Source organism: Malaya genurostris, chromosome 3 (assembly GCF_030247185.1).
Source record: "Malaya genurostris strain Urasoe2022 chromosome 3, Malgen_1.1, whole genome shotgun sequence".
Classification (NCBI taxonomy): domain Eukaryota; kingdom Metazoa; phylum Arthropoda; class Insecta; order Diptera; family Culicidae; genus Malaya; species Malaya genurostris.
The window spans coordinates 186,624,970-186,648,216 of NC_080572.1; the positions used below are offsets into that span (position 1 = coordinate 186,624,970).

The 23,247-nt window shown below is 35.9% G+C and overlaps 1 protein-coding gene across 5 annotated transcripts in view; it reads right to left on the reverse strand.

Annotated features, from left to right (window-relative positions):
• LOC131439090 (uncharacterized) overlaps positions 1–23,247 on the reverse strand; it is a 607,248-nt gene that overhangs the window by 374,986 nt on the left and 209,015 nt on the right. The window lies entirely within an intron of this gene.

Here is a 23,247-nt window from a genome sequence, read left to right on the forward strand (position 1 = left end):
TATATTTTAACCATATGTCACAGGAAATCAACCCTTCAAGATATATTCCTATCCGTGTCAGCCTCCTAAATGTCCCTGACTCAACTTTATTTTTCGACACATCCATGCAGCGCGAAGTGCGTGGAATTCCGGAACACCTACGCTCGTTGGAAATCCCAAAAATATTTACAAGTAAGTTCAGGCATATCGACTCTGAGAAAATGTTTTACACGGACGGATCGCGAATTGAAGAAGCGACAGGGTTTGGTATGTACAACAATAATGTTTCGGTCTCCTTTAGGCTTCAAGAACCTGCATCTGTTTATATAGCAGAGTTAGCAGCAGTTCATTATAGTTTGAGTATAATCGTCACATTATCTCCAAACCATTATTTTCTTTTCACAGATAGTCTGAGTGCAATTGAAGCCATTCGCTCAAAGGCTGCTGGCAAAAATGAACCTTTTTTCTTGGGCAAAATAAAACAGTGCCTGAACGTCATATTGAATAATAATTATCAAATCACAATAGTTTGGGTCCCGGCTCATTGCTCCATTCCAGGCAATGAAAGAGCCGATATTTTAGCCAAACGTGGTGCTATTGAGGGTGAAATTTATGAGAGACCAATTGCTTTCAATGAATTCTATAGCGCGTCTCGCCAAAGAACACTTGCCAGCTGGCAAGCTTCTTGGGATAAAGATGATCTGGGTCGGTGGATGCACTCAATTATTCCTAAAATATCGACAAAGGCATGGTTCAGGGTATTGGATGTGAGTAGAGATTTCATTCGTGTGATGTCCAGACTCATGTCCAATCACTACACGTTAGATGCACATCTCCTTCGAATTGGACTTTCCGAGACTAATCATTGTGCTTGCGGCGAAGGTTACCGCGATATTGACCATGTTGTTTGGACATGCGTGGAGTATCGTGATGTCAGATCTCAACTAATAAATTCCTTGCGTACCCAAGGTAGACTATCCAATGTCCCAGTTCGCGACATTCTTGCTTGTCGTGACGTTCCTTACATGAAACTTCTTTATTATTTCATTAAGTCCATTGGAGTTCCAATTTAAATTTTATTTTATGTTAGATTGTTTTCTCTTCCATGAGTTCAACCAATAGCCAGCTATCTTATATTAAATAAAAGTGATGAACTGATACAAACAAACCTGAAATAGTTATAAGATCATGTACAAAATAAATGTATTTCATTTAATGTAATTTATAATAGCAACTCGCTTGATAAAAACAGTGTTTAGATTAACTAATGAATACCAACATACTAATAGGATATTCGAAATGTATTAGGTTTAAAGTACTATGTATTGTAGATGCCACGGCGAAGAAAAACTTATGTATATTGCCTATGAAATAAACGTATTTATGAAAAAAAAAAATTACCAGAAAAAAAAAAACCATGAATTATTTATAAATTTCATATTGAAATTGAAAAACTTAATAGTGTTAATGAGTATCTGAAATCTGTATTGAGTTTAAACAATTCATTAATAATCTAAATATTTAATAATCTCTTTTGACTAAAAGTAGACTTCATTTGAATTAACTTTGAAACGAAAAATCAATTTGTTGAACAATGTGTTAAATCAAGCAAACAATGTATTTCTTTACCAGGAATTGACTGCTTCAAATTTCCTCTTTCTAGCAAAATCATGTCGAAAACGATGCGGATGATGAAAGATTTTGCCATGAGCTTCATTACATAAATTACATTATGGAAAGGAGAAAGTACTGGCTTTGAAAGAAAAACGATTAATTAAATTTAATAAGAAAAACTTTTATCAAAGAATCATTGCATGAAATCGGGGAAGCAGCACCACCATAAGGAAACGATCGCATCGAACTCTTGTTGGTGAAGTAAGAAGAAGAAAAAAAGAACCTTCAAACAGCCACCTCTCCAGTTTTTTTTTTGGGCGTATCAAGCCAAGATGGGAAAGTGGGAAAATAGAAAAGTGACTCACGTGAGCCGTGTACGTGCTTTTCCAGCAACCTGTCAGCTCAATTAAAGTAACGAACGATTCGTCGTTTGTCGGTTCCATTCATGCAAACCACTTTCGACCAGAGACGAGAGGGCGGCGGTTCAGGGTGCAAAAAGGTTGGAATGAACGAAAAATTGCTTCACAGTGGAGGAAAACTGGGAATTTATGAGAAATCACACTCAATCCGTACTGATGGTTCCATAAAATCGTAAGCTAGGGGGATTTGCTCGTTTTCTCGTTCTGACAGCCGTTTCGGAACATCCCCAAATCGAATCACATTTGCAAACACAAAGCAGCGCAGTGGCGGTTTTTTGTTTGGAATGTCGATGAACTTACCTGAAAAAAGAAAGGAAAAAAAGGGACGGGTTAATGATTTGATAGCCAAAACAAGCATATGATAGAAAGAAAAAAAACAAATAAATGAAACCAATGTTTTAATGGTTCCATTTATTCGTTCGCCGCCTGCTGCCTGTGACCTTCACTTCACTTAGCATCTTTAGCAACTCATCGCTCACCCGATTGTCAATTGCCAAGATTTCGAAATTGCAAATTAAATTTAGATTGTTCGACGTTGAAAGCAAAACAACTCAGCCAGAACAATTTCATGGACTTCGCCACCGTTGACTCGAAACACCCGCGAGCAAATTAGTAGTTGACCATTTCAAAAACAAATCTGCCCGACACGGCAGTTGCCTCGGCATCCACTCCCAGCCGCACTCACGACCAACGCGTCCCCGGAATGTCGCATTCCGGGATGTAATGGGTTGTGTGTTTGCGGTTGGGATTTCAAAGAACCGGACAGTACGACCACCGCGATTCTTGGGAATGTGTCAAAAATCCGCCACAAAATTGATGGGCCCCTCAAACGTAATACACGCGCGCCCTATCGCACACAGGCGTTCTGCGTTTTGTGGTGCGATTCGCGTCGCAGATGATTTTTACTTCCGGTGAGCGCGGCAGTACGCAAAACATGTCGATTCGTTAGTTTGCCCGGAGCGAGAGGTGGGGGCAAGGGTTCCCGATTACTATTACCTTCATTAGGGTGACAATTTGTAGGTTCCTAGATTTACCAAAACTTTCACCATTTATTGTAACAAGCAACGATTTACGTCAACCGACCAGCAAACAACAAAGCAGAAATGACGCATGTTAAACCTGCAGAAACCCATTTCAACCTATCAAAAATCAACCCGGCGAAGACGGGGACTTGATGAAATACAAATGATTATATTTGCGGTTCGGGTAACCGCTGCCCAGCATCTGTGGTTCCACATAGTGCTTCTGATGACAACCTGCTGTTTGTCGGACAGCAATCTTCTTTTGTACTTGCTCGTCTCTTTCTCTCTCTCTGTCTGTGTATGTGCTCGTGTGTGATGAATGTTCTTGACACAAACATGCATATCCGATATAGCTGAAAAGTGGCATTTGGCTAAATTGGCTCGAGCTAGAATTAGATTGAAGACAGCCGAAGGTGTCAAGTTCAGATCGACTCTAGCAGAGTAGGAAATCTTCTTCGTCTTCTTCTTCTTCCATGGCTGATGTTTAACGAACTGTGACCAAACAGAATTCGATTCAAGTCTAGGATTGGATTCGTCGTTGGAAGTCGTATTCACTGTGAAATTCTTTGAAGAAGAAACGACCCAATTATCGACTGTCTGAAACCAAATAAAAAAGGTTGAATACATTCGGAGGAAGAAATCATTACAAGCGTGTTGATTGGATCGGTATGAATTTCGGTACTCACAACAAACAGTGTTTCTGTGTTCGAGTCGTGACCCTAAATCAGCCAATTCAATCATTTATTTCAAGGGTGTCCTGGGTAAATTTCGGACACTTTTCATTCAGTGTAGATTTTGAATTATTTCACGAATCGCTGAATCGTTTCACTTACATAACAGTTTATTTCATGGTACAACATTTTTACAATCAGTAAAATGACGTCGAGTTAAGTGAAAGTGTGCAAACGTATTTTGTACGGTGATCGGTATGCAATCGTACCAAGGAACTGAAATAGACCGATAAATATGCCCCGACAAATTGACAAGACGAGGGCATCCATTGTTAAGGTGCAAGACTCTTTGCAAGCGTATCAGAAATGTCAACAATGTGTGCGTAGAAACAAATTCCGGCGCTTCTTTTCCTGATTTTAATTAACAAATCTTCCATATGGTTGAAAAATAAACCTTCAGTTTACTCTGCTTAAAATTGCAATTCAAGAAAAGCGAAAATCTTAGTCTCAAACTCTTCCGCTTTCCTTAAAACTGCTCGAGAAAAATTATTTCAGTTTCAGCTTACTTCCACTGACACATTTGATTAGCAACAAACACATTCCTATATGGATATTCTCTTGAAGAAATTATTACGATATAAAGATTTTCGTAACTTCTATAAGGGGCTGTCCATAAAAGACGTCACGCCGCAAGGGGGAGGGGGGTGCTTCATAAAACGTGACCTTCTGTGACAGGGGGAAGGGGGAGAGGTTTTTGGAATGTGACATCCAATATTTTCAATGAGCGCATTTTTGAATTACCTAATTGTATTACTGCTTTGCCCTATTTCCTGGAAAAATCTTCACAATAAACGTTTACATTCTATAGGAAAACGTTTTTTACCTATTTTTATATATATAAAAAATAGGTATAGAATTCGCTCAAACTTTCGAAAATTTTTCCGAGGCCCGGAGGGCCGAATGACATATACCAATCGATTCAGCTCGACGAACTGAGCAAATGTCTGTGTGTGTGTGTGTGTGTGTGTGTGTGTGTGTGTGTGTGTGTGTGTGTGTGTGTGTGTGTGTATGTGTGTGTGTCCGTATGTGTGTTGTCAACTAAGAGGTCGAGATCTCAGAGATGGCTGGACCGATTTTCATCAAACTAGTCGCAAATGAAAGGTCTCCCCGTCACCCAAAACGCTATTGAATGGTTTTGAGATCGGATGTTTACTTTTTGAGTTATACAAAGTTTTATGTCAAAATTTTTTTGACAGTTTCTGTCACAATTGACCTTGAAAACAGAATATGTTTTCAGACTTAGATTCCGCACGGTAATACCTATCCAACAAGCCATAGATTGTTGAAATCCGTCCATTTTTAACGGAGATATCGAAATTTTTCTGTAAGCGACTTTTCCCCCTATTCCAGCAGTAGGAGTTTTGAGCGCTGTATGACAAAGAAATGCTTGGGAGCAACGGAAAACACGATTTTTTATACTGTTACATACAATTGTTTCTAAGAACCAAAAGGATTGTTTACAGCATTCTTTTTCATGACATTTAGCCTCGGACCGATTTTGGCACGGCTCGTTTTTGGCAACATAATCGTTCGAATATGACATATATAAACCAGATGATGGCAGAATTTTTTTTAATTATTTTGTTTTAAACTACTTACAGCAATAAATGCTGGAACAACATAACATCCATATACCATTCGAATCAGTTCGTCGAGATCAGCAAAGGCGTGTGTGACAAATAACTTCAATTAATTTTCTCGGAAAATTTCTTTTCTACAAATTCAGATTCATACGAAAAGTCGTATGCTCCCAAACAAAGTTCCTGCATTATGTTTGGTTCCGACCTCTGGTTTCGGAACTACAGGATGATATGTGAAACGAAATCAAAATTGTGTAACTCATTTTTCTTGAAGATGGCTGAACCGATCTAAGATGCAAATGAAATCTAAGAATCATCTAAGATTCAAATGAAAAGTTTCAAAGTTCTATAAAACATCTTGCTTTTCAGTCAGATCCAACTTCCGGTTTCGGGGATTGTATAAAAATGTCTATTCCACATAATTTAATCAGGTTTATCGGGTTAGCAGATTTGGATAGTCGATAAAAAAATTAACTTTTTTCAGTTTTAGTGGTATTCAGTTGTCGATCAGAAGGCACCTAAAAATTTAATTCGTGCTATGATCTCTCAAAGATGTCTTAACTGATTTTCAAATGTTTTGAAACAAATGTAAAGTGTACAGCTACTCAGGTGAATTTATCTGACTTCGGCCATACCGCGTTTAAAAATTCCGGTTCCAGTATAAAATCGTTTCTCAAAGCTCAATCGTTTTCTCAAAAAAAGCCTAATCAAATTTCAGAAACAAAAATTTTAATTAAAACAAACTTATATACAAAAATTAATTATTTTATCCAATTCCGGTTCTCGAATTACATGATGATGATTTTTTAAAATTCAAACCGATATAGAAGATGACAATCCCGAAAAGCTTCAAAGTTGAACTCAAAACTGTTGTAATTTATTCGTCATATGGCCATACGAATCGGTTTGGGTTATGCTGGTTCCTGAATACCGGCTCTGGAAGTACCTTAAATTACCGTAAACTCTAGAGTGGAACTTACATATCATGGCATGTTTAATCGATTATCACACTTCTAGATTCAAATTCGATCCGATTTGCAGTTTCGACGTTACAGAGTAATGAGTGATTAAAATCTCAAATTGTCGCTTAAAACGAGGGTCATTAAAATAATGTCATGAAAACTTAAACACCGAAGAATATTCATGCAAAAAACACATGCGGATTGATAAAAATAGGTATCATCTCACTGCTAGGTGGATTAAACACGTTTTTGTTGATGTAAAAGCTTCTTCTTGTAAATTCGGAAATGAATGATGCAGGAAATCATTTCTGTTGTGATCAGCAAAAGTGCACGGAGAAGCGAGTAAATTAGCGAAATTAATAAATTTTGCCTAATATGAGTAAAAAAGAAAAAGATGCCGTCAAACGGTTTAACTTAAGTTATGCACTGACAATTTTTTCAGTAATTTGATTTTCTAGCATTAATAATAGTATATCATAAGAATTTCTCTTATCTGATTCTGATGCAGTTTATTCAATTGAACTCCATTTGAAAATGGGCGGGAGATCAACGATTTCAGACGTAGATCATGTAATGTCTTATCTTGATCATATGTGATTTTCCTCCACCAACATCAAAGCTTATCGAATCATCCAATGCTTGAACTTACATAAACAAGAATCATTTTAGCTCAAAATCATTACCTATTGTGTGACGGAAGTTCAGTACCGATATTGATCGATGTGATTTAAAATTCACTGATCAACTGGATCATGAAAAGATTCTCCGGTAGTAATCTCGTTTTGATGAGGTTTTGGTCTTTATTTTCTCAGCCCTGTATGCTACACTAAGGAAATATTATTCTTTACCTAAAACAATAATATATCTGTGTACCCCTAGGAGGAATAAAACAGATGATTTAAATGTTTCATCAATTCCTACCAAATACTTTTGTTGATTTATATAATTGATATTAATAAAATAATTCCGATGATTTTGTAGTTTTAGGGATATTTTTCAATCTAATGACAGCATATAATAAATCGATTTTTCCCTCATATTTGTATGGTTTGTCATTTATTTATTTTGAATTCGTGACATGTGACATAGGGGGGGTGGGGGGTCTTTGCTTCTGTGACAATTTGTGACAAAGGGGGGATGGGGAGTCAAAAATCGTCAAAAAAAAGCGTGACGTCTTTTATGGACAGCCCCTAAGTAAATTCGCAAAATAGGAACCTTTAATTTAACACGCGAAAGGCAATGGATATGGAATGTTGTCGTAAAACTATTCATTTTTCCGCAAAACTGCTTTTTACCAGAAAATATTTAGTTTTATTTGTTTTGTGTAGCGCAATCTAATATAAATGCATTGAAACAGTGTTGCTAACTTTTTTATTAGGGAATTAGAATCTACATTCATAAAATGTATGTAATTTTACATCAAACGTTGATGAGAAATTGATCAAAACTGATATTGCATCCAAAATGTCAGGCTTAACACTTTCCCATCTTGGCTTGATACGCCCAAAAAAAACTGGAGAGGTGGCTGTTTGAAGGTTATTTTATTTCTTCTTCTTCTTACTTCACCAACAAGAGTTCGATGCGATCGTTTCCTTATGGTGGTGGTGCTGCTTCCCCGATTTCCTGCGATGATTCAAATTATATTCAAACAATAACATTTTCATAACAAGTTTACATGCAATTAGTATGAAAAAGTATTCTACATGAGAATTAAATTTGAAATCAGCTAAAATTTTAGTATTTCAATCAGTTCATGTGCACTTGTTTGACATTTCAACTGTAAATGTCAAACTAATTGAATATTAGTATTATCTATATGTTTTAATGTGATTTCATTCGAATAAGATTTGAAGGGATTTACAATTTAAGTGTCAAATCAAATGCGGCATAATTAAGTGTAAAACTCTTTAGTCTAACGTGTCAGTATTTATCAGTGCACTGCTTCACGATCGCTGACCCAACATTTTTCAATGAATCGTATTGAACATTGTGATCTTGAGTTTATCTTTGGTCAGAGTTCATACACAATATTGACGACGTGTCATGAAAATACAGCAAACTCAAAGTGCCTATAGGTTGTAGGATGAAGAGATATACAAAAAAAATCATATGTATATAAGCAAGAAGTATTTGATATTTTGGGAATTCGAATGGGACTTTAGTTTTGTTTCGATATTATTGATAGTGTTGTTCTAAATTTAAAAACCAGAGTTCATTGTTGTGTACCTTCCTTATAGTTCTCAACTATTACTTTTGGGAAATCCGGTTAATCTAACTTTCGTGTTTGTAATTTTCAAAATATAAATTTTGAATGAAAGGAAAAGGTACTTATATAAATAAATCAATGCAAATACATATTGCAATAACACTTACTTAAAAATGGTTGTAACATTTTACCAAAGTAATAAATCTAATAGATCATCCAACCTTTGCATCAATAGTTGGCACTCTGCCAACGTTATCAGCACTTCAACTTGTTGTGATTTTTTTCCATTCTTCAATTTTAATATCAGCTACTAAGACTACTACCGTATTCACTAATCGTCATCCATTAGCACCAATTTGTTCGCCTCGCTCGATCCAGATGGGTTAGCTAGCACAGCGCCAAACTGAAAAACAACAGATTAACAAGGAGTATAATCATCAATTGGAACTGCCAATAATGCCACCCGGATCGTGTCGTTTGCCACGTCAAGTCAAGTACACGCATCACTGGCGCAATTATCACCAATTAGTGTGCCAATCAGTCTCCTACCGAAATTGTTCCGGTAAACATAAAAAAAACAAAAAAAAAAGAATGACACTTCCTTATAAGATTTCCCACCAGCCGGTCGGTCATCGGAAGGCAAACAATGGGTAATTTTTACTGTGAAGTGTCTATTGTATTCAATTGTAATAATCGTTTCGAATGTATTTTGTTACTTCGTATCTGATTTGAATGAAAAATATTTTTAAAAAACTTTTAAAAACGTCGTTTTGAATGCAATCTATCCGTAGATGTGGGTGTTTACTCGTGAAAGCGTAATTCAAAAATACTTGCTATCAAAATTCGGACATAGTCCAACCAACATTTTAAAGAGGGAGCTTGTTTGTTGGTGCCTTTCATGCACCGTAATGTATTTAATCGATTGTGATTTAGGAGAAGACATGGAAGGTGATATATTGAAATTGGTGTAACTCGAGAATGTGCTGTTCCAGAAATGGGTAACAAGTCATCCGACCTAAAAAACTTTGACGTTTCATTAATTTCTAGCCTGCGCAGCTAACTGAGCTCCTCATTTCGGTCGGTTCAGTTCCGAGTCTAGAGTTCAGTTTTTAGATTCACAATTCAGTTCCAGGTGCAGAATTTAGTTCATAAAATCAGATTCGGAACTCATCCAGACTCAAAATCCAGCTTCTGAATTTTAGTTCAAAACCCAGAAGTGCGCATTCGAGGAAAATTCATTGCAAAACATAGAAGCGGTTTTCATGAATCTGTTCGTTCTAGATCCCGTAAACTTATTCCAAAGAGGTAAGAGCGATACACTTTTCCGTTGAAATGAGCGAATGGACACATTCCCAATTTACTTGGTTTTTTCTATCTCCCGCATATATTTTTTTGCTGATTCTTCGTATTCGAAGAAACTGCATTCTACATTAATTACTCGGATTTTTTTTCTCGGTATATTAATTACTAAAGAACATCCATTGAAATGCTACAGTCAAATGCTCTCGTTAGTTCCGCCTTTTTTAATGATGTGTTCCATTCAATGTTTGTCGTGAATAAGTAATACTTTTCTATAAGTGCTCCATTAGAATTCTAACAGTGAAGAAGTAAAGGTTGAACAGTTGATATAGTCAAAGTTGTAGTGCCGCCACAATTAATCTATTGCGGTAATTCTTCCTCCTCGCCTGATATTCAAAAATTGTGATTTTGACTTATCACGTTCAGCGCCACTCGACGCCACTCAATTTGTGGAGATTTTCCGAGTCGAAAGTGTACACTGAAAACAAGCCCCGTAACTTGGCTCGACTTCAAGCAAATACTCCCCTTGTATTTGGTACCTTGTATTTGATACCTGGTATGGTAATTCTTAATTTTGTTAACTAATCAGCTGTTCACGGTAGTCCTTTAATTTAGAGGGCGTTTGATCTGTAAATTTTTCTAACAGAGTTTTCATAGAATATTTTCTCAACTCTTGTTCCGAGTTTAATATTTCATATAATCTGAGTAATAGTTGATCGAGAAACGCGCACATGTGTCTAGATTTAAACATTTTTCCAGAGATACTCGATATCATAGCTTCAATCCAACAGATTTTTTTTAGCATTGTTGTAAAATAACTTCGTTATCTTTGGAATGAAATTACCAAATCGCTAGTCATTATTTCAAAGGTTTTCACAGATGTGCTCTTACTCTTTCAGAGAGATTTAGTCTATAGACAGTCTTCATTATATAATTTAAAACGTTTATAAATAATACTTTGAATGCACTATTAGAAAAATTGTTAAACTTCCAGATGACATAAATCCAAGCCTGTCGCATTTTCTTTGATAGTGACAGAATATTGCATCTATTAGGGCATATTCAGGAGTGTTCTAGTTCTAGATGCATTTTTTTTGTCAGTTTTAAAATTTAAATCTAGAAATTATAACAAAATAAACTGGCAGCCCTAGCAGCGTTTTATCTGTGTTTCAAATATAGAAAAAATAGAACGGCAATGTATACCAGTTTTAAATTTGACAGTAGAACTGGTCGAAAAAATAAAACTAAAACGGATTGCTGGGGATACGTTTGTTTCAGTTTCATTTACATTATAGACCACCCATATGAATCTTGCAGCTGCTGAATTTGCTCTTAACATACAAAATTAAATGCTGTGGCTTTTTCGATGCAAAATTCAGCTGAAATTTAATTCTGATTGTTAGAGAAATTATTCATTTTCACATTTTGAAAACGCCAATTTAAGTGAATTGCGACGCTTCTTTTATGTCTGTGTGTGTGCATCTTTCTACTATTGAGCAATTATTCAAATTCGAAGATCAATTTCTGTTTCCGGAATTACAATAATATAAATGACGTAACAGACAAAACGCGTAATTTTTTTACCGCTCAGTTTTTTTTCAGAGATGGCAGTTCCGATTTCTAAAAGCCTAGGCTCGTTCTAAAGCTACTAATTGAATTTTGCATGAAGTTCGAAAATCAAATGGTTGCCATTTCCGATTCTAAAAACATAATGGTATAAGTGACGTAAACGGCCGAACGTGTTGATTTTTCACCACTCAGTTTTCTCAGAGATGGCAGAACCGATTTCAACAAACGTAGACTCGTTGAAAAGCTACTTATGGGCCATTTAGTTAATTCGGAGTCACTTCTGATACCGAATATATAATGGTATAAGTAACGTAACCAACCAAATGCGCTTTTCGCTCCTCTAAATTTTCTTGTGATGGCTTGAGTTCGTTTAGAAACTAATATCCCAAGCAACCAGAAGTTCCACAATTACTTAAAAAATCTATTTTCTTCCTGCTTAAAAGTGCAGGTGGAACTTTTGAGAACTTGAAAGTACAGGTCAAGTTCCGCGTGAACTTTCTAGCTGCTTAAGAAAACACATGGCAATTTTTGACAGTTCAAAGTACAGAACAAGTTCCGCGTGAACTTTCTCGCTGCATAGAAGTTGAACAGTGTATTCTAGAAGCAGCTTAGAATTTCGTTCGATTGCGTCACGCGAACTTCCAAGTGTGGATAATTACTTAAAAAATGGGCTGCTTAGAATGCTATTGGTGAACTTTGAGAGCTGCTTAAGCCAAATCAGTCCCTTTTATCCGAACTTTTGGTTAGTTGGGATTGGTTCAATAAACAGTTTTGAAATTCAAATGACTGTCATTTATGGTTCCGGTGATATAAAATCATAAGTGACATAAACGTCAAAACTCGTTACCGCTTAGTTTTCTAGTATATGGATTAACCGATATCCATAATTTTAGGCTCGTTGGAGACTAAAATTGGGCTGTCAGTCGATTTCTAAGATTATATGGCTGAAACTTCAAGTTTTGGGTATACAATCGTACAAGTGAAGTAATCGACAAAATAATTTTTTTCTCTCCGCATAATTATTTCAGATAGTGACCTATGATCACGTTCAAATACATTTTTTTCTGATACGCTTGGTCTGAGAAATGTTGCCGAATATGTGACATAAACGCTGAAGTATTCTTTTTTATGAACTACCCGAATCAATCTGTATAAATTGGCAGACCCGTGCGCAAAAGGGGGGTTCGGAGCTTTTGTGGGTAGATGTAGATTTTTTCAACATTAAATTCAATTAACATTTATTATATTTTATTTGGGAACAGGGAAAAGCCCGCTGGAGCTGAAATTTACAATCTCTCTCTCCAGCAGGCATAAAACCTCCTCATCTTTTTATATCAACAGATTACAAAGATCCAACAGATATACTGCTTAATACTAAGGGCTTAAAGTAAAATTACTCCCGGCGAGGGTGAAGAGTGACTGGACGGTGACGTTGAAGGCCGCATCCTGCTGTCCGTGAGGGTCCGCGGGAAAACCCCCAAGTCACAAACACTCGGCGGGTGTCCGGCATGCTGGACATCAAAGAGAGTGGCCCTTCGGAGAGCGGTGAATAATAGCAATGAGGAAAAAAAGGAGAGAAAAAGAGAGAAGTGAATATTGTAGTAAATGGAATTACGAAGGGGTTCGAAGGGGTGGAAAGGTGGAGGGGCGTTTCGAGAAAAGTTGAAAGCGGCCAAAGATCAAGTTAATTGTCTCAAAAGATGGTGAAAAGATGAAGAAGGGGGGAGGCAAAAAGTATTAGTAACATCATAAAGATCTAGTCAGTTCCGAAGAAGATGGTGGACAGCCGGGGGATTGAGAGAGTCGAGCGGATGTTAGAAACAAACCTAATGGTGAATATTATTCTTGGTTGCATAATCGATAGAGAATGGAAGCAGACTTACTAAGGGAGCACTAAACTAAACTTGTGGATTAGATACTAAATTAACCCTGAAGCTAAATCTAGTATTGGAGTTGGAAGGACTGTTTGAGATTGTGTTTAAAAAAATTGTTTTATGGTATTATGAGACGGTAAAATCAAATACATGAGAACATCGATTGAATAGCCGACACATACTGGAGAAAAGTTCATTATAGCCATAATTAGTGCGAGCGGTTTGAATTCTCAGGAATTGATGAGATCAAAGATTTCGAGAATGAATATTTAAATTTAGTTTGCCTAACAATTCGAGGCAATCAATTTGAGATTGCAACAAATCTGCCAAGAATATTGCCCTGGAGAGATCTCGGCGAACAGATAACAGGTGTAGATCGATCAGTTTACAACGTTCCTGATAGCTTGGGAGGTTGTTGGGATCTCTCCAAGGAAGACTACGAAGAGCAAAGCGAAGAAATTTACAAACTCAGATTCATATGAAAAGTCGTATGCTCCCAAACAAAGTTCCTGAATTATGTTTGGTTCCGACCTCTGGTTCCGGAACTACAGGATGATATGTGAAACGAAATTAAAACTGTGTAACTCATTTTTCTCGTAGATGGCTGAACCGATCTAAGATTCAAATGAAATCTAAGAATCATCTAAGATGCAAATGAAAAGTTTCAAGATTCTATAAAACATCTTGCTCTTCAGTCAGATTTAACTTCCGGTTTCGGGGATACAGGGTGATTGGTATAAAAATGTCTATTTCACATAAATTAATCAGGTTTATCGGGTTAGCAGATTTGGATAGTCGATAACCAAATAAACTTTTTTCAGTTTTAGTGGTATTCAGTTTTCGATTCAGAAGGCACCTAAAAATTTAATTCGTGCTATGATTTCTCAAAGATGTCTACACTGATTTTCAAACATTTTGAAACAAATGTAAACTATACAGCTACTCAGGTGAATTTATCTGACTTCGGCCATACCGTTATTAAAATTCCGGTTCCGACATAGAATCGTTTCTCAAAGCTCAATCGTTTTTTTAAATAAAGCCTAATCGAATATCAGAAACAAAAATTCAAATTAAAATAAACTTATAGTCCCATACAAAATTAATTAATTTTATCCAATTATGACTTCCGATTCTCGAATTACATGATGATGAATTTTTAAAATTCAAAGCGATATAGAAGATGACAATCCCGAAAAGCTTCAAAGTTGGACTCAAAACTGTTGCAATTTATTCGTCATTTGGCCATACGAATCGGTTTGGGTTATGCTGGTTCCTGGTCTCCCCGTCACCCAAAACGCTATTGAATGGTTTTGAGATCGGATGTTTACTTTTTGAGTTATACGAAGTTTTATGTCAAAATTTTCAGTTTTTTGACAGTATCTGTCACAATTGACCTTGAAAACAGAATATGTTTTCAGAGTTAGATTCCGCACGGTAATACCTATCCAACAAGTCATAGATTGTTAAAATCCGTCCATTTTTAACGGAGATATCGAAATTTTTGTGTAAACGACCTTTCCTCTTATTCCAGCAGTAGAAGTTTTGAGCGCTGTATGAAAAAGAAATGCTTGGGAGCAACGGAAAACACGATTTTTTATACTGTTACATACAATTGTTTCTAAGTACCAAAAAGACTGTGTACAGCATCCTTTTTCATGACATTTAGCCTCGGACCAATTTTAGCACGGCTCGTTTTTGGCACCATAATCGTTCGAATATGACATATATAAACCAGATGATAGCAGAATTTTTTTTAAATTATATTGTTTTAAACTACTTACAGCAATAAATGCTGGAAGAACATAACATCCATATACCATTCGAATCAGTTCGTCGAGATCAAATAATGTCACTCAATTTTCTCGAAAAATTTCTTTTCTACAAACTCAGATTCATATGAAAAGTCGTATGCTCCCAAACAAAGTTCCTGAATTATGTTTGGTTCCGACCTCTGGTTCCGGAACTACAGGATGATATGTGAAACGAAATTAAAACTGTGTAACTCATTTTTCTCGTAGATGGCTGAACCGATCTAAGATTCAAATGAAATCTAAGAATCATCTAAGATGCAAATGAAAAGTTTCAAGATTCTATAAAACATCTTGCTCTTCAGTCAGATTCAACTTCCGGTTTCGGGGATACAGGGTGATTGGTATAAAAATGTCTATTTCACATAAATTAATCAGGTTTATCGGGTTAGCAGATTTGGATAGTCGATAACCAAATAAACTTTTTTCAGTTTTAGTGGTATTCAGTTTTCGATTCAGAAGGCACCTAAAAATTTAATACGAATTTAATACGAATTGGTTTGGGTTATGCTGGTTCCTGAATACCGGCTCTGGAAGTATCTTAAAATACCGTAAACTCTAAAGTGGAACTTACTTGCAGTTTCGACATTACAGAGTAATGAGTGATTAAAATCTCAAATTGTCGCTTAAAACGACGGCCATTAAAATAATGTCATGAAAACTTAAACACTGAAGAATATTCATGCAAAAAACACATGCGGATTGATAAAAAAAGGTATCATCTCACTGCTAGGTGGATAAAACACGTTTTTTATATATATAAAAAATAGGTATAGAATTCGCTCAAACTTTCGAAAAATTTTCCGAGGCCCGGAGGGCCGAATGTCATATACCAATCGATTCAGCTCGACGAACTGAGCAAATGTCTGTGTGTGTGTGTGTCTGTATGTGTGTTGTCAACTAAGAGGTCGACATCTCAGAGATGGCTGGACCGATTTTGATCAAACTAGTCGCAAATGAAAGGTCTCCCCGTCACCCAAAACGCTATTGAATGGTTTTGAGATAGGATGTTTACTTTTTGAGTCATACGGAGTTTTATGTTAAAATTTTCAGTTTTTTGACAGTATCTGTCACAATTGACCTTGAAAACAGAATATGTTTTTAGACTTAGGTTCCGCACGGTAATAGCTATCCAACAAGCCATAGTTTGTTAAAATCCGTCCATTTTTAACGGAGATATCAATATTTTTGTGTAAACGACTTTTCCCCCTATTCAAGCAGTAGGAGTTTTGAGCGCTGTATGACAAATAAATGCTTGGGAGCAACGGAAAACACGATTTTTTATACTGTTACATACAATTGTTTCTAAGTACCAAAAAGACTGTATACAGCATCCTTTTTCATGACATTTAGCTTCGGACCGATTTTAGCACGGCTCGTTTTTGGCAACATAATCGTTCGAATATGACATATATAAACCAGATTATGGCAGAATTTTTTTAAATTATATTGTTTTAAACTACTTACAGCAATAAATGCTGGAAGAACATAACTTCAATATACCATTCGAATCAGTTCGTCGAGACCAGCAAATGCGTGTGTGACAAATAATTTCACTCAATTTTCTCGGAAAATTTCTTTTCTACAAATTCGGATTCATACGAAAAGTCGTATGCTCCCAAACAAAGTTCCTGAATTATGTTTGGTTCTGACCTCTAGTTCCGGAACTACAGGATGATATGTGAAACGAAATCGAAATTGTGTAACTCATTCTTCTCGTAGATGGCCGAACCGATCTAAGATTCAAATGAAATCTAAGAATCATCTAAGATTCAAATGAAAAGTTTCAAGATTCTATAAAATATCTTGCTCTTCAGTCAGATCCAACTTCCTGTTTCGGAGATACAGGGTGATTGGTAAAAATGTGTATTCCACATAAATTAATCAGGTTTATAGGGTTAGCAGATTTGGATAGTCGATAAAAAAATTAACTTTTTTCATTTTTAATGGTATTCGGTTTTCGATTCAGAAGGCACCCAAAAATTTAATTAGTGCTATGATTTCTCAAAAATGTCTTCACTGATTTTCAAATATTTTGAAACAAATGTAAACCCCTACTCAGGTGAATTTATCCGACTTCGGTCATACCGATTTTAGAATTCCGGTTCCAGTATAAAATCGTTTCTCAAAGCTCAATCGTTTTCTCAAAAAAAGCCTAATCAAATTTCAGAAACAAAAATTCAAATTAAAATAAACTTATATACAATATAATTAATTTTATACATACACACGAAAATTAATTAATTTTATCCATTTATGCCTTCCGTTTCTCGAATTACATGATGATGAGTTTTTAAAATTCAAAGCGATATAGAAGATGACAATCCCGAAATGCTTTAAAGTTGGACTCAAAAATATTGCAATTTATTCGTCATATGGCCATACGAAATGGTTTGGGTTATGCTGGTTCCTGAATACCGGCTCTGGAAGTACCTTAAATTACCGTAAACTCTGAAGTGGAACTTACATATCATGGCTTCTTTAATCGATTATCACACTTCTAGATTTAAATTCGATCCGATTTGCAGTTTCGACATTACAGAGTAATGAGTGATTAAAATCTCAAATTGTCGCTTAAAACGACGGTCATTAAAATAATGTCATGAAAACTTAAACACCGAAGAATATTCATGCAAAAAACACATGCGGATTGATAAAAAAAGGTATAATCTCACTGCTAGGTGGAATAAACACGTTTTGACGAATTGTAACTGAATATTAAAATAAGACAATAGAATGTTTTCGTTTAAACAAAAATGTCTTACTATCAACTTATAAACAAATATAATTTATGAAACTATGAAATCTCCCCTACCTCCCCCCCCCTTGAATGACTCCTGCGCACGGGCATTGGTGTCAAAAAGAGCCCAAAGTAATGTCAGAGATTATCTCAAAACTGTATCGATGTAAGAAAAAGGCATTATTAGGTGGATTAAGAACTGTTTTGTTTTGTCAAAGGCTTACGGAATCAAGCTGCATCACAAGAAAATATTCAGTTTGTCAATGTTCGCTAAATTCAGTTTCACTACCCAAATCCAATTACATGAACATGAACTCATAACGTCTTGCACAACATTTGGACCAACCTTTTTATGCGTTAAAAACAATTTTTTTAATATCTTTCTCCGATTTAACCTCCGAAGAATGTTTCCGAAGCGTCTGTTTCGCGATGGCCCATCACTTCTCAATTGGCCGTAGTTTCGGTGCGTTCGAGGGATAGATGTCTTTCTGTATGAATTTGACCTTATTAACCTTGAACCACTTCAACATATCTTTCTAGTAATGGCACAAGGCTAAATTCGGTCAGAAAAGCGAAAAACCGTTTGAAAGCATTTCTGTATGTATAATGGTATGGCTTAAGGTCTGAGGCCAGTGTGATTTAGGGTGTTTTAGAGGGCTATTTTCACACTTCAAAGCTGATTTTCTCAGAAATAGTGACGAATATAAAAAAACCCAACTGACAATCTCTTAGAAAATTAGTTTAGATTATTCTGTGAGAATTTCAGAATGATTCATTGACTTTAGCGGTCGGGAAAGTCTTTTTTCTGAAGGAAGAATTGCATAGCTGAAAACGGCAACTTTCAACCTGTTCATTGAATATCTCGCCTTCAAAGGCATTCATCAAAAATCTATCTTGATAATGTCTAGATAATTTAAATTATATGCGATTAGTGCATAAAAACATAGGTGTTGTCACGATAAAAATGAAGTGAATGTTATTTTTGTGAAGGTCGATTTCTATGAACGCGCCATTTTTTCTGCTCCAGTTTCCTGGTTTTTCTTGGTAACGTAACGGAAAATGAGATAGAAATAAAATCGGCTCAGAAAGGCTGCCAAACAAGCGGTAGCTGTGCGTATTACATTTCTCTCCATGCTCTCTCGCAAATGTGCAAAATGACTCTCGATGTGGCCGGGTGGCCAAGAAAGTTTTGATATTTTACGGTATGACTACATCACAAAAAATCCAATAAAGCTACCACTTGTTTGGCAGCTTTTTGAGCCCATTTTTTTCTCATGTTTCGTTACGTTACTACACGGAACCACCAGCGATCCCACTTCAACCAGAATATTAGTTGGTTTTCTGAATTCGATTGGTTAAAATTTGGTACAACTAATCGATTGTTGTCTTAACTAAACTGTCATTTTTGTTTTTCGATAAGCAGAAACGATGGTTGAAACAACTAATTTAACTGTTTGAAAAAAAATGCTGTCAATTAGTGAGGACACATACCTTTCAATTTCAACAAATATTTTAGTTGAAATAACTGGTGTTGTTATTGAAACAAAATTCTGTTAGTTGAAAAATAAATCGGTTTTATTTGTTTTAGACATTGCAAATAGTTGAATCAAATCGAACAATGTTATTGATTTGCGAAAATAATCAAAATATACTTACTGATACACGTCATGATCTATTTGAAATAAGTTTGGTATGTTGAGATTCATGAAATAAATATCGATGTTAAAATATAAACAGTATTTTATATTGACATGTAATATCATTAGGGCTGGGAAAACCACCGATCACTGCTGATTTCAAGTGATCTTAACCAAGGAATAAATTACCATTACGAAATCAGAACTGATCTGATCTCTAAGTGATTTTGATTTTTGTATGATCATGATCATGTCAAGTCGAGATCAGTAAAGATCTAAATTCTAAAAAAAAAATACTTCTGATTCGATCGGAAATGATTGATGTAGAAGGAGGGGCGAGTAAATTAGCGAAATTATTAAATTTACCTAAAATGAGTATTGAAAGATGATGCCTTTAAACGGTTGAACTAAAGTTTTGCACTGATAATTTTAGTCAATTTATATGAGCTTGAATGCATCAACCGCTGGGAATTGGAATTTTGCGACGGCATTTCAAACGCGCCATTAAATCGCAGCGCATTCTGTGCGCAATTCATGAACATCATCATCGGTATCAAACAGCTGGAAGTAAAACAGTCTGCTGGAAGTAAATCAATGATCGAATTAGAAGCATAAAATTCTTGCGCATACCTGAAAGATTACGAGATGATCATTCATAAACATTTTCTAATTTGTCACCAAATCTTTTTAATCTTAAACAAGGTTAACTTTATCACAACACCGCTGTTAGATAAACACTTGTTTTTTTTATTCAATAGTATAATATATATTTTTAGATAAACACTTGTTATCATAAATTTCTCAAATCGAGATCAAAAAAGAAAATCAGATTGGAAGCGTGAGAATAGCCCTCTAAATCACCCTAAAACACACTGGCCTCAGCCCTTAATGGTAGTACCGGTTGAAACAAATTGAGTGCTCTGCTTGCCACGTGAGCAAATTGATTGCCAAATCATGTATTTTTTTGTAAAACTTCTGCTTTCTGTCGTCTTCTGGGACATCAAACCTATGATGGGTAGTGAAAAACAGGAGTCTCTGAAGTCTGTCGTCATCTATAATGAGACAATGCGGTTTTGTCAACATCCGGGCACGTGATTCTACCACCGTATTCTCCCGTTCAATGCAGTTCGGTGTTTTTTTAACTTTGTACATGTGTAGTCCTTCAATTTTCAATGTTTCACACTCTATTTTACTAAATTATCTCTTCATTCAACCTATCAATTTCCGTCTAGCTTCGGAGAAAAATTTTATTCGTAATGTTTTCTTCTTCCATGTTATTGATTGTCATTCAGGATTATAAATTGAATGATAAAAATCAACTATTGCGCAAATTCGTTCATATTACAAAGTTGATAACAGAGATAACATATATCGGTATATTGAATACATAGAAAAAAATCATCTAATATTAATATTTCAAACAATAAATTAATATTTTTCTCGGTAGCCGGCTGCCCAGATCAACCAATATAACCAATTAATAATTTTAATAAATAATTAAAATAATAAACCGGAAATACTAAAGAATTAAGACGCGCGTAAAATCTGTTGACCTTTATTTGGTGATTTAAAATGATTTTATAAAAACTGTTTAGAATATATCAATGCAATGAATCAACTATTTTGTCTCAATCCTATTCACTCGTTTATTTTGTATCACGTAATTTCATTTATAAAAAATTGGGAAGTTTTTATTCTTTACACGATAGTATTGCAATTTTTCTTCAGTTTCCTCGAATAAAAGCTGTGAATCAAGACTTCCCGGGACTTCAATATATGATATTGTTGAAACGTTCACTCGGGAAGTCAGTGAGTTTAGTGGTGCATCCGAGCATCTTGAAACCGGAACATACTGAGTCGCGCGAGAATAATACCAATACTGAAATTTTTACTAACAAATATCCTTCTCCCGTGACACTTGTGGAGTGCGCAGTAGTATATACGACCTCTAGTAACAACAAGTGTTGGACTAACATCCCTTCCCATTCCGTAGACGATCTACGTTCGGGCCTGGCCGGCGCCGGTCCTGATCAATGAATTCTGGGGTTCCCATAAGATGTACATTGAAGGATGATTTACCAGTTCCAGGTTGGATCATCTAGAAACGCCCTGTACAATTTCAGCTAATCCCGATCAGTAACGGAGTAGCAACCAAGAGGTGGTCGCTCAAGCTCAAGCTCTCTTACGGTACTGTTTGGATTCCTCTTGAAAGCTTGAGCTACTTACTTCTGATGCTTTTTACTATACGGAAATACATTTTTCCGATCAACAGTTACACGTTTTTTGTAGCGATATAAAACATGAAATACAGTAGATTCAGCAACTCCCGGTTTCCTGCCTGACATGACAAGAAAGATCCGAATTTTAAAAGTGCGTGTCCAAAATTATTTTACTCGTTTGCTGTTCTTCGGACTCCACAACGATTAAAAAACTACTACTGTCACTTACGCAATGTAAACATTACACATTGAGCTAGTTTCACTCAAAATTCTACTTTCAAATATCCAATGGGTAAAAAGTTACAGCCATTTTTTATTAGTAGGTAAACCTGACTTTTTTTACACAAATTGAACCGCTTGCGGTAGGTGCGAAATGTAAAGTTTTCAGCTTACTTCTTTTTTCAGAAAACATGATCTATATGTAACATTTACAAACTAAAAGAGAAACAAACACAATATTCGTGCTTAAGTTACTGCATTAAATCTTGAGGAAAATGTTTAGTTTTCCAATTGACATAATAAATACAAATTTGTTCGGTTTGACCGGGTCTGTTTCCGATCCGTGTACGTTTGCTTTTGAAAGATTAACTGCTGGCAACATTGTTTCACTTATTTTCGCTAGACTATCCATTTCCGTGAGTCGTGAGCAAATACGCACAAGCTCACGTAGTCACATACAAGAGAGAGAGAAAAAAAGTAAGATTTAGACGCCGTTACGTAGGTGTTGAACCCACAAGGGAGCACATGCTTCTGGCACGAGTCGTTATTTGTTTACCTTTACGAATCGACACTCTTCTGGCTAGTCCGGAAAACCACATCGTCACGTCGCCAAGCCCCCAAAAAGGCACAAGGAACCAGAGCGAGATGGATAAGCTGAGGAGATCCAGGAGAATTTATTTATCGATGGAGGTAAACACTGTGTGTAACGAGGTTTTAATGGTGATTACGTAATTCAGATTACGTATGAAATAAATCAATAATGTAAAGCTACTCTGGCTTCCTCCGACAAATAAATCTCCGGATGTTTCATCTATTAAACTCACCGGCACAACCCACGAGAGATTTCTGTAGCAAATCTTACTAGCTCACACGTTGTGCACACCTCCGGGTTGTTTCCGCCGAAGCTTTAATGTTTACAATTTTCCAGAGAGAGGTAAACGTTTGGACACATCTGCCAACAAATGGACGCTCCGTAAATAAAACGTAACGGACTGCGTTCAATCATTTAACGGTATATCGCCTGAATGCCGATATGTGCGCTCGGCAACCGGTCAACTGCGGGCAGATGTTTTGTTGGATTACCGCCTGAATTATGTGACAACCGTCAACTGCTTTCCTTTGTATTCTGAGGCAGTTTTCTTGCAATGTAAAACAGAATCTACACGGAGAACCCTTCGATCATAAAATTGCGATATCGCAGTTTTTGATTTTTGCGATAGTTGATTTAACTAGTTTCTTTTTGATTCAACCAATATGGTTTTTGATTTGCATATATTCAAGTAGTTGAAAATTATGTTGTTTTGAATGCTGTCAAATGCCGGAGACAGTTGAAAGCAAAACAATAATTGCAATGCAAAATCAACAACTT